The 12,876-nt window shown below is 37.0% G+C and overlaps 1 long non-coding RNA gene across 1 annotated transcript; it reads left to right on the forward strand.

Moving 5' to 3' along the window:
* Positions 1-1,422: 1,422 nt before the first annotated feature.
* LOC107296514 lies at positions 1,423-12,876 on the forward strand. Its single transcript, XR_001549097.1, has 4 exons — positions 1,423-1,519; positions 2,091-2,227; positions 5,315-5,433; positions 12,844-12,876. It is a non-coding gene; the product is annotated as an uncharacterized LOC107296514 (long non-coding RNA).

The raw sequence follows: 12,876 nt of genomic DNA on the forward strand, positions 1-12,876 counted from the left end.
ATGTGGACTGGTTCTCAGTTATTATACTATTCTTTATTTATAGTATGAAGCATACTTGAAACTCTTCTACTAAAAATAATCAAAAGCTAAATTTGGAATATAATATGATCAATCATTTAGTTATGTAAGAAATAGACTATTATTTACTCTGCTCTCAATGTGATATGTAACTTTGCATGTGTATACTCTTTTAGACATCTTCAAAACACCTTTTCAATACTGACTCAACTTGGAATTCTTATCTCTGTGGAAAAATCTCAGTTACAAAATCAGTTGCTTTCAAAATATGTGTGTAGAAATGTTTTACTTGCTAAGTCTTGCTGACATTTTGAGTGATTGCTGGGATTGACATAATCTCATCACTAAACCAATCGAGTAATCTGTTATTTTCTTTCTTTTCTGGTCAAATCTCTTGCAAAAAAGAAAGGTAAAAGTAGAATGGTGAGTGAGACATTTGGGAAAATACTACTATTTCTCAAATCTATCTATATTCAATTTTGAGTGAAAACTATTTTGGTCACATTATAGAAAGCAAATAAAGTGTGATTTTAGGTGTCATGAAGGAACATGACGATCATAACTGAAGTTATGATTATGAATGATACTATTATATACTGCTCACAAAAATAAAGGGAATGCAAACCCCTTCAGTTCCATGGTAAAATGTTCCCTTTATTTTTGTGAGCAGTATATATTATCCCAGAGGAAGCATTTGCTGGATTGTTTTTCCTTAGATCAGTGGTTCTCAACCTTTTTAATGCCGTGACCTCAACCGGTCGTAAGTCGAGGACTAAACCGGTCGTACGTCGAGGACTAAACCGGTCGTAATTCGAGGACTACCCAACCGGTTGTAAGTCGAGGACTTTCCCTGCCCGGGAGCGCCACGCATGCGTGGTTCCGCCCCCTGCGCCGGCCGAGGCGTAGCTGGCAAGCGGCAGAGATGGAGCAGGCTGACCACCAGCTGGCCCAGCCCAAGGGAGGTAAGGCACCTGCTGGAAAAGGGGAAAAATATAGCGGACAAAAAAAATGGTGGACAGCCTTCCTTGGCGACCCCTGTGAAATGATCGATCGACCCCAAATGGGGTCCCGACCCACAGGTTGAGAACCACTGCCTTAGATGCTAAAATAATTTAGACATTTTTTAGTATAATGCACTTAATAAGTTCTTGGTCAACATATTGTGCTCCATCATAAATTCTACACTAAATTATATCCAATGAGATTATAGGATGTAATAGCCATTTGAGAAGCAAGTTGGTCAAATAAAGACAACCTGTCTGACACCTAGGCCTGTCAAAACTGGCCGGAATAATCAGGATTTAAGAATGAAGTTAGTCTGAGCAACTGTATACATACTGCCCGGTCATTCTGTGTGGGGTGTATAAGCCTGGTGCTGGCTGGAACCAGTTTTTCTTCTTTCCCAGATCATAAAAGGGGAGGAGGAATCTCCGCAGCAGAAGCTACATTTCTCTTAGTCAAGTCTGCATTGAAGGGCTTGCTTCCCTTTCCACTTCCCCAGGTGAGAGGGCTTTCTTTTATAACTGTACCTTTATCTCTTTTCTGTGAACGATTTGTTCTACCCCAGCTGGCATTATAGAAGGTGCTTTACAAGGTTGTGTCTCGACGGGCTGGGTGCTGCATGAATCAGATTGAAGATATTTTGCTTTGATGTTTAATCAACTTTCAGGAGAGCAAGCAATTATTTAAGTAAGCAAGCCCAAAGGAGAAATTAACGTTAGGGCTTGCCGAATTTTATTTGGTGCATGAATGGTGGTTGTGAACTCATGCAGTTTATAAATCTGTAATAGCTCTGTGTGTGTTTATTTGCCCTGGAATTAAGGAAGATGAATGAGAAACCAAACTCTTTCCATTAAGGTCTCACACGTAGAGAAACCTATTTATCATATTTGAAATTTCTGCATAAAGAACCTAAGCATAGAGAATCTGTACAAATTGTCTGTGTTGTTTGCTACGGGCTGAAGACGGATGAGCCAAATGGAAACTGGTGAAACCAGATTCTTAAATAGAGGTTTGGAAATCTGATAGTTTATTTACCTAGTCCATAACCATTTTTATTCCTTTTATCCTAGGAATCTTACAGTCCTGCTTAGATACAACTTAATTTACACTGATCTGACCTAAGAAACATAGTGTGGAGCATTGACGAATTAATTATACATTTTGTAATAACTGTATTGTTACTGAACAATGTCTTCAATCTTAAAAGGTAGGTTCCTTTTTTTCATTTAGAAAAAGGAAAGAAAACAAATCACCGTAGGTGTCTGTGTCATATAAGATGTAAATAAATATCTCCTTTATTTCTTAGCATTGATACTGAATTTATTTTATTTTGTCATGCCTTGCATTCTGTATAGCTATGCATAACTACTAAATGACATTCTGAAAATACACAGTTGTTAATGTTTCTAAAGAATAAAAATAGCATTCAGTGGGAGTTTTCAGATTTGAATTCCTCAATTCCTTCCTATCTCACTTGAGCTATTTATCACATAATCTTGGGAGTCCCAAATAGTTTTGACTTGGAACTCATCTCCTATTTTCCTGTCTTTTTCAGAAGGTAATTCTTTTCTTCATTTTAGTTTTGTGTTCCATTTTGTTCTAGCTCTGTTTTTCTACTGACAATCTAGTTTCAACATTCTTCCTAAATCATTAGTGAAAGACACTACTTTGAAAAGAAACTTAGTCCCTTCATCAGAATGCTGTAATTTCTTTGCAGATAAAAAACAAATTTAATCATTACACTGAACTTCAGCAATTAACAGATAATAGAGTAATAGTAGTAAAGGTTAAGTAGTAGTCACCTTAGTTTTGAGTCACTGATTTTATTGTCCAGTGATTCATAAGCTTCCTGTTTTTTTCCATCATTGCATCCATTTTTTTTTCTTTCCCAAGGAAGGATTGTAAAAATTTCAAGGATGAAATAAGGTTGTCTTTTATGTCTCTAGAAAGTCCCATAAATATATAAAGGAATACATTGCCGCACCTTTTTAGAGGCCCTGTTCTTTTCTTTTTTTAATTTAATTTTTGTTGCTATCATATCTCAAAATACACAGATTTGTAAGCACTGGAATTGGTTCTTAGAGAAAGTGAGGTGTAATCTATTCTATATGAAATAACCTTACCCTCAGTATAAAAAGTAATGAGATTCACAAACCCAACCCACCAACCAACCAACAAAAGGTGCTAGAGATGAAGATATGGTTACATTTGACTTACACCTTTGGTCATTTACTTCTTACAACAGGTTAACTGCTGTTCTACTAGTTTCTTTTTGCTTCTAGTCCAGGTCCTTGCGGGAAAACAAAACAAAGAATGGAATTTGTCCCAGTTAACAATTTAGTTTTTTATATTATTTATTCATTTCACTTATAAGCCACTCCATTAATGCTAACTGTCTCACAAGTTTAATATAATAGGATTAAAAACCTAAACCAATTAATGCAACAATAACCAATCAATCTGATGAACCACCATGGCTAGGGGGCCTTTGTATAGATTTGTCTTGTGCACCAATTTTGTCCTTTCCTTCCTGGGCTGGGAAGCCTTGATCATAGTAACCCTGCACTGTGGACACTTGTCATTTGGATTATTGCCATGTGCTTATCTGGGGCTGCCCCAGAATTTACAGTTGGTTCTGAATGCAGCAGTAGGCAGTGTTGGATATCTCTAAGTTTGCTCATGTTATACACTGGTTACCCTGCATTGGTTCCCAGTTACTTTCTGGGTGCAATTCAAGGTGCTGGTTATTATGTTTAAAGCTCTATATGGCATGGGACCAGGATATCTCTGGGACTGCCTCTCCCTAGAACATCTGTCCATCCCACCTGAATAGATAGGTTGGACTTGGTCCAGGTCCCTTCCCTTAAACATTGCCATTTTGTGGGTCCTCAGAAGTTTGCCTTTTCTGTTGCAGTCCCTGCCCTGCAGAACACCCTCCTCACTGCGATTTGAAGGTTCCTTATTTTTCCTTCTTTTTGGAGAACACTTAAGACCTGGCACTTGCCTCAGGCATTGGGCAAGGTTGGGATGGGATAAGAATACGGGTGCATCAGGGAAATGTGGTTATGGTGCCGGGTGTTTCAGTTTTAGTTTTATTGCTACTGGTTGTGTACTGTTTATATTGTTTTAATTGTTTTAGTGGTTATAAGCCACCCAGAGTTGTTTCAAGATGAGCGGCTATACAAATATTTCAAATACTTAGATAAATTTGCAGTAGGGTAATCTACATACCTATGGAATGCCTTTCTGTAGAGCCATGTTATTATGCTCTCTGCTCTCTTTCTTGGAGGGAGGCCATTGAATATCGAGGAAGTAAATAATTCCAATGAGAAGGATCAAGGGACCATAAAGGTGGCCTTTCTTTACTACTGGGACCTTCAGCAAGCCCTCTTTCTTACCAGCTGAGCATATTCTACTCAGGGCAAGTGGTAACAGAGATATTCAGACCCTGACCCATAAAGCCATAGGCTGCTTTCATGCTAAATATAGATTAGCCAAGATTGGCCAAGTTCTTGCTTGCTCCTCTTGCATGATTAAGCAGGGTTACCTAACTTTAGCCTTTGGAATAGGAGTCATTATAGAAGATAAGGACTTCTGAGATAATTTCAGCTACATAGTTAATGGTACTGAATGCCTTTCCTACACCAGTTTCAGGGCTGTGTCTTTGTTAGGCAGAATGACATAATCCTCTCAGAATGGTGGGGAAACAGAATAGCATTGAAAGAAGGAATGGCTTATGCCATATGCTCCACCTAGACTAGTCTCCAATGTAGTGCAAATTTCCCTTTTGTAGGTCAATGGAAATAGGGAGTGGGCCTTTAAACAATATATCCGCATATGCTATAAAGCTATTCTAATGCATGAAATCGTATTGCATATGAAGAAAGTATTCTCGTGCAACAAAATAATGATTTTGTGCAACTATCTAATGCTGGGCCTAACTGGAAATCTTAGATAAAAGAGTAATCTTTTTTCATTTCAATTGCCACTAATCTGTTTTCCACAAGCAATAGTTAAAAAAAAAACCCATCTACCAAATCAGTCATCGTTGTTGCTCTTCTGTTCTCAAAGCTTTCCCTTGAGCTCTACCCTTCCTATGAAGCTTGAGTAGCTGTTCAGCACTGCAACACATAATATGCAGGAAAATGCTGGCTGGCACCGAAAAAGCCTTTCAAAATGTCCTTGTTAGGAAATCAAGGCATATGATGTATTATTCCCTTGGTTCTCTACTTTTCTGATCTGTGAACGTCCCAGCTGATTTCCCTATATTCTGAAATCTCATTGTCTTTCTTAGCATTTGGGAGAGAAGACAAAGACAAGAAGGATGAAAAGAACAAAGGAAAAGAACATAAAGACCATAAAGATGGAGACAAAAAGGACAAGAAAAAGAAAAAAGAGAAAAAGGAGAAAAAGGTAAGATGAGAAGGGAGGAATAGAAATGGCTTCAGGTAAAAAAATGTCCATGCCTTCCATCATTTTTTGAAGGTGACCCAATAATGCATAACCTTTTCTGTAGACCTAATTCAGCTTTCTATCGCCTTTCACTGTAGTGTGGTATATACATTAAGGTCTTGGACTAAGAATGGAAATACAAATTCAAATTTTGTATTTTGTATTGTTCAGATTCATTCTCCATTATGGAAACTCTCTAGTTACAGGCAGTTCTCAACTTACAAAAATTTATTCAGTTTATAATTTATACCGTTTATAGTTATAATGTCATTAAAAAAAAGTGACCGATAACTGTTTTTCACACTAATGATCATTGCAGCATCCCCATGGTCACATGATAAAAATTTGGATGTTTGGCAACTAGCATTTATCTATGATGGTTGCAATGTCTTGGGGATACGTGATCACCTTTTTCGACCTTCTAACAACCAAATTCAAAGGGAAGCCAGATTCACTTAATAACCATGTTACTAACTTAACAACTCTATAGTGATTCACTTAAAAACTGTGGCAGGCAAGGTCACAAAATGGGACAAAATTCACTCAATGACCACCTTGCTTAGCAATGAAAATGTTGGACTCAATTGTTGTCGTAGGTTGAGGACTACTTTTTGATCTAGCCATCAACTCTGAGCTCAGCCTACATCATTTCTCTCTTATGGGAAAGACTGAAGGAAGGAATGTTGCCATGAGGATATACCATAAATCAAACAAAATAAATTACCCTACATGTCTTAAAACTACAATACTGATAGTTTTCACAGAATTCTTAAGGACTGAAAGGGATTTTATGGGATTGTGAGCAATGCTTAAACCCATATTTAAATGAATGAGAATTTTGTTAAATCATAATTACACTCCTCAGTGTCAGCCAATTTCATATGGTAAAGTGGAAGGCGGTATAAAAGCATACCATATTACCAATGCCATAGAGAAGTGGCAAGGAAAATCTTTTGTCATTAATTCACTTTTTGTTGTATGTTTTCCTCCTTTTTGGCTCTTAGCCATGTTAAATCATCAACCTGATACAGTTTTATAGCTTTGGTTTAGTGAGCAGAACTGACCATTTGTTCAAAGGGATCAGAAGCAACAGAAAGGTAGAGTTGCATCATAAGTTAAAGATATTTATCTCGGTTCATAAAGCCAGATGGGTTAATTTGGCAGTGCTGCAGAGAACAGCTGGGTTAAACTGAATGGAAGAAGAAGTAAAAACAATACTGTTGTTATATCTATCAAGCCAAGCAAGAAGGTAATGTTGACGATGTCTTCCAAAAGAAAATGTTCAGAGAGACGTGAAGTTAGTAATGCTAGGGAACTTTAATTGCTCTGGCATCTGTTGGAAAACAAACCCTGCTAAGCATGGTATTTCCACTCAGTTTGCCTTTTGTCTTCTCCCTGACAGAGTAAAAGATGAAAAAGTGAATAAACTGTCCTTGTTTTGATCTAATCAATAGAAAACAATTAGTTGGGTAGTGAAAGTAGGAGGAACCTTGGAGGAAAGCACCCATGCGATGCTGTAGTTTTTAGTTTTAAAGGAAACAACTACAAGTGAAGTCCACATAACATGGACTTCAGAAAAAGGGACTTGAATAAACATAGATCAATTATAAATTGATCCCAAAGCAATGGAAATGGGCTGGGGAGAAAAAACTAAGAATTAGTGAAGAAGCAGATATATTAAAAACAAGAAGTACTAATGAGGATACAGAAATGGAAGATGGCAAATGAAGACAAGCGCAAGGTTCAGATCAAATGCCTAAGTATAGCTATCATGATAACTGCTTGCAGAAAAGATTTGGGAATTGCAGTTGAGTGCAAACTGAATATGAGACCTGCAAAGAGAAGATAATTCAATTTTTTGACTGCATCACACAAAGTATAAATTTCCATTCCAAGTAATCATTCTACTCTATTCTGTTTTAGAATAGAAGACTACTTTTTATTGCCTCGGTTCTGGGGACTATACCTGTGGAATGCAGAGAAAATGGAATAGGATAAATGAAGGGTAACAAAGGTGATTGGAAGTAGAAATTAAGACTTGTGAAGAGAGGTTGGAGTTGGGTTTATGTAATCCTGAACTAAGGGAGATAAAATAGCATTCTTCAAATACTTGAAAAGAAGATATCATAGCAAAAGATCAAAACCTGCTCTCCCTCATTCCAGACTGTACAGAATAATGAATTTCAGTTAGTGGAAGACAGATTCTGATTCAATGTTAGGCGGGGAAAAACCATTCCTAACAGAGTATTCTGACAGGTAAACCAATTATCCAGAGAGATGATGGATACCCCTTCACTGGATGTTTTCAAGCAGAAGTTTAGACAACCATTTGTCTGGGAAGCTAATATTTTGCATTCTTACATTGAGCAGGCGAAATTGGGCTCAATCTGAAGGACCTCTTCCAGCCCAGTAATTACATTCTATATCAGCCCCTGTGGCAAGGTTTTATTGAAATCTTTCATTTAATCATTAGGCCTTCAGAGCTTTCATATTTGAGGCTTGGCAGCAAGTATTTTCTAAAAGTAGTAAATATATGCAGATAAATATGTCTGACAGCAATGCTCTCAATGCAGTGGTTTCTCTCTGAGATGGTTTAATATCTCTTACTCAAGATTATCCTGGTGGCAAGGAAAAAGGATTGAAATGTGAAAATCGGTGACAGGTTTAAGATAAATGAAGATGATTAGAGACCTGGAGAAGAAGGCAAATCATCAGTAATGGTGCTCTGAAACATCTGAAACATCAATGTCTTTTTTAAAAGTATATTTTCCATGCATTTTCATGTTTAGATCAAGGCAGAGTTTCTCTTCTATTTTTCCTGATTGTCTTGGTTCTCCTCAATGTTTTCATGAAATCTGTGACGCTCAGGAAAATGCTTTTGGGGCTAAATATTAGGCATGTTCTGAATTGTGGAGAACTAAAACTTCTGTGTTTTCAAAATATATTGAGGGAATCCACTGTGGGAATTTGAAGCAATGGAAAGTGTGCACAATGTGATAGTTGTGGTCAGCAAATTTTCCCCAATTGTCACACATCATTTTCCAGCAATGTGGAAGAGTGCGCTGGTAAGCAGATTTAATAACTAATGTGTGGATCAACCTGTCATATTCAATTCACATTAATGCTTGGACATTATGGTGGAAGAGAACGAGTAAGACAAAATGCCCCCAATATTTGGTGATTAATATTCACTCAAGTAGTAGAACTTTCCCCTTCTTTCCATCTGCCTTCAGCCATGCAACCCAAAAATATTTCCATAGGATCCTTTAACTTTCCAGATCAGGTTCTGGGAGGAAGAAAGTTCAAGTGGCAAATGTCATTCCATTAACAGTAGGATTTGTCTCCTACTGTGATCTCTTTGGTGTGCATATTTGAGGGGATATAAACATGCTCCAGATAGTAGAGTAGGAGGAAAATTATATGAAAGACTGTCCAAAATGGTCAAAATGCAGAAGGTATCATGCAGAAACCGTTTTAGAATAATGCATCTAAAATTAGTTAATTAAGACAGATTCTTGGTAGGGGTGGAGAAGAAATGTGTGTTCATCTAATCTGAAGCCTGACTTTTGTATTGAATTTTCATGTACTATGATAATATGCCAAGCATTAATCTTGGGCATGACTCAGTTGTTTTAAATCTTTTATGAACAATTCAAATTCAGTTGGCTCTTTCTTCCCTGTTATGAACATGAGTCAGCCTGAACCCAGCCAGGTTAAATAGGAAGAGTTAAATAGGAAAAAGCAAAAAGTTAAATAGGAAGAGGCACTGGGCATGTAAGAATTTCCTTTGTAAAACATGTTTTAAGGAAGGAAGTCATTCAAAGGTTACATTCTGAATGAGCTTTCAGAGTAGATTAAGAGTGAGATAGGAAGCTTGCTTTTAAAACATTCATCTTCTCATATCACAGCATTTTATGGCATATAGGGCATGCTAATACAGTATGTATTGATGGTATGGAGAAAAGATACTGGATGGCATGCTTCAGTTCCTTTTTTCCTCTGAAGGGGTGTAGCAATTTTGGTTCATTCATAACAAAGGCTCAGTGAGATGTATTCTTTAGTTACTGCATTTAACAACTCTATCAGATACCTTTCTATTTCCTGTACATGTAATACATAGAAAAGGAAAGGATCCCACTCATTTAACAAGTAAGTGATGGTAAATTCTAGCATACAGGAGATCCTCATGATAGCCCACATTATCATGCCACAAGGAAAGTCCCATAATTACACCATTCCCTCTCCCATTAAATTAGCTAATTACTATAGTAGTGTGAGCTGGCAAAAAGGCTTTCAACTTTGGCTTGGAGAGTCCTGGATTAACTTGTATAACCACACAGTTGTTTGTACTGGAGGGTGTGGGTAAATCACTGTCTGTTAGGTTTGCATGACATGCCCAACAGTGTAAATGGTCTGGGCAATTTCTGATTTCACTTTTTTGTAGGAATCCAGTCACATGATTTGTNACTTACTTAACAACTGCCTTGCTTAGCAACAGAAATGTTGGGCTGAATTGTGATCATAAGTCAAGGACTGTCTGTAGTATTCTTTGCATTTATGCAAAATCTTGATACACTGAAATCATCTTCTGCTCTCTCTCTCTCTCTCTCTCTCTCTCTCTCTCTCTCTCTCTCTCTCTCTCTCTCTCTCTCTCTCTCTCTCTCTGTGTGTGTGTGTGTGTGCAGTGAATTGTATTGTTCACCAAACTGAGTTTTAAGCCTTCAGTGAAAAAGCAAGAGAAAGCAAGGATTACATTGATTTTATTTGAGGGATTCTGTTTGGGAATGGAGTTTCAAATATAATTCCAAGAATATAAAATCTGTGGGTTGTGTTTATCATTATTCCATATCGCTGGAATAGATTTTATAATTATGCACAATATTTCATAGTATTGTGGCATAAATGTGAGTTCCAATATAATAAGAGAACTCAATCCCTTTCAAGGTTTTATAGATTTAGTCTTGTAGATAGTTTTAACAGATTTTAGGTTCTGCTCATTTTTATAGATTAAAAGGCTTTTATAGCACTACAAACTTGGCTTAGTTTTACACATTTTAGTTAGAATTTATTTCTATTTGCCCATTTTATTATACTGTATTATACGTATGCCAGTCATTAACTAAAAAAATCCTCTTTCTTTAGTGTTTCAAGTAAACTACTATAATTCTTTTACATTCTATAGATTGTTTTTTTTCCCCTCTATTTTTAAATTATTTCTGACTTAGCAGGCTGGAGGGCTAATGCAGCTTGTATCTTTCAGCTGAACTAAAATTGCATACAATGATTCAGTCCAACATTCAGTACTTCTCTGGTTGTTTTGTGACAAATTGGTATGGATTTCTGACTCCTAATTACTTCATAATATCAAAAACCAATATTAATCAATTAATGGTTAATATCAATATATTATCATGATATATAGTATATGATAATAATCAATAAAAATCATTGTCAAATTTGGATAACCAGACTCTTTGATGGATCTTAAGAATGTCACTACACACTACACACACGTACACATAATAGCTTCTATAAAAAAAAAAAGCCTTTTCTGCTCCTTATTCTTCTTGCTTGATGATTGAAATGATTTGCTGGGCTAAAATTTAGCATTTTCCGATGTAAAAAGTAACACACATGCAGGCTGATAATAGAATGGTTTACAGCAAAATATAAACATCATTGGACAAGAACAGAAGAGGCATAGAAAAATTATAATATATTCAAACGTTAGACACATCGATGTTGTTCAATGAAAAGATTACAGTGGGCTGGCCTCACCTAAGGTCTAATTTGAACAGAAGACTGGGCAATTCTGTCTCTCTGTCATTTATGAGTCCATCATGGAAATGTTGCATATTGTTTATATTTATATGTTTATATTGTTCTTGATACAACATCTCTTTCAACTATTAAGTTGTATCACCTGCATGATGACATAATGTTCCCCTTGCCTTCTTTTAATACTTATGAATGTTAAGTGGGTACAAAAAGTAAAGATAAAGGTTTCCCTTGTCCAGTTGTGTCCGATTCTAGGGGGGTGGTGCTCATCTCTGTTTCTTAGCTGACGGAACCAAGATTGTTCAAAGATGCTTCTTTGGTCATGTGGCCAGCATGGCTACATGCTGAGCACATGGAATGCTGCTACCTTCTGACTGAAGTGGTACCTATTTATCTACTTGCATTTGCATGCTTTCACACTGCTAGGTTGGCAGGAGCTGGGGCAACAAACAGGAACTCACCCCAACATGCAGTACTTGGGTCTCAAACTGCCTATTGTCTCGTTGACAAGCTCAGCATCTTAACGGTTAGACCACTGTGCCCCTTGAATGGGTACACAGCTGGCAAAAAAAATGCAAATACTCAAGGAACGTTAATTGCCCCTTATCAAACTGAGAGTGAAAGCAAAAGTGTCACCAGATCATCAGATCCCCCAAGCCTTCAAGTGTTCCACATTTTTTTTAAAGTTCTTAATGAAATAGCTTCTTGAATACTTCATTTAGGAGTCAGAATGAAATGCACAGATACAGAAGAGATATGCCTAGCTTAGCCATACTAGAAAAAGATCTTGGAAGAATAATTGGTTACAAACTGAATGCGAGTTGTGTGGGTGCAGAAAAAAAATTCACAGCAATTTAAGGTTGTTACAGAGTATAGTTGTCCTAGTGGAGGAAGTAATTATCCTACTTTATCCTTCTATTAAATTTTGTTCCAGTGCTGAGCACCAAAGTTTAAGACGATTCAGATAAATTGGGACCGGTTCAGAGAAGGGTATAATCTGAGGTCTGGAAATTAAGTTCTACCTGAAGAGATGGAAGTAACTGAAAATGTTTAGGAAAAACTGAAAGAGTTATAACAGCACTCTTCAAGTATCTGAAACTTGATCAAGGCATGGTTTGTACTGACTCAAAGCATAAGAAACTGAATAATGGTTCTACATTAGCAAAGAGTAATTTCTGATTTATTTTAGAAAAAAAATATTTGTAGCAATAAAAGCAGTTTTACAGTTGGAAGAATTAACAGGAGAAGACATGAGTTTTCTTTCACTAGATATATTCAGGGAGTGACTGAATGTCAGGGATGTTTTCATATGGATCCCTGCACCAAATAGGGGTTGGACTAGATGATCTAAATGACCCCTTCCAACTCTCTGATTCTCTCTCCACCAAACTCATTGCTGCCAGTTTTACTGCGAGCAACCCTCTAAGGTTGTTCAGTGGGATTATTTTCCCATCATAAGTGTCTACACAGGGCCTGTGTGAAAAATAAGGACTGTACCATTTAGGTACAGACTGCCACATACAGTGTCAGTTGACTGGCAAACTCCGTGTTTTATCCTGCTGCCGGCCTAATCTCTTGGGTTTGATTTCCTAGCATGACGGCCAAGATGATGACAGCTCCAGCAGC

Source organism: Protobothrops mucrosquamatus, unplaced genomic scaffold, assembly GCF_001527695.2.
Source record: "Protobothrops mucrosquamatus isolate PMUCROS unplaced genomic scaffold, P.Mucros_1.0 scaffold2849, whole genome shotgun sequence".
In the NCBI taxonomy this organism is placed as follows: domain Eukaryota; kingdom Metazoa; phylum Chordata; class Lepidosauria; order Squamata; family Viperidae; genus Protobothrops; species Protobothrops mucrosquamatus.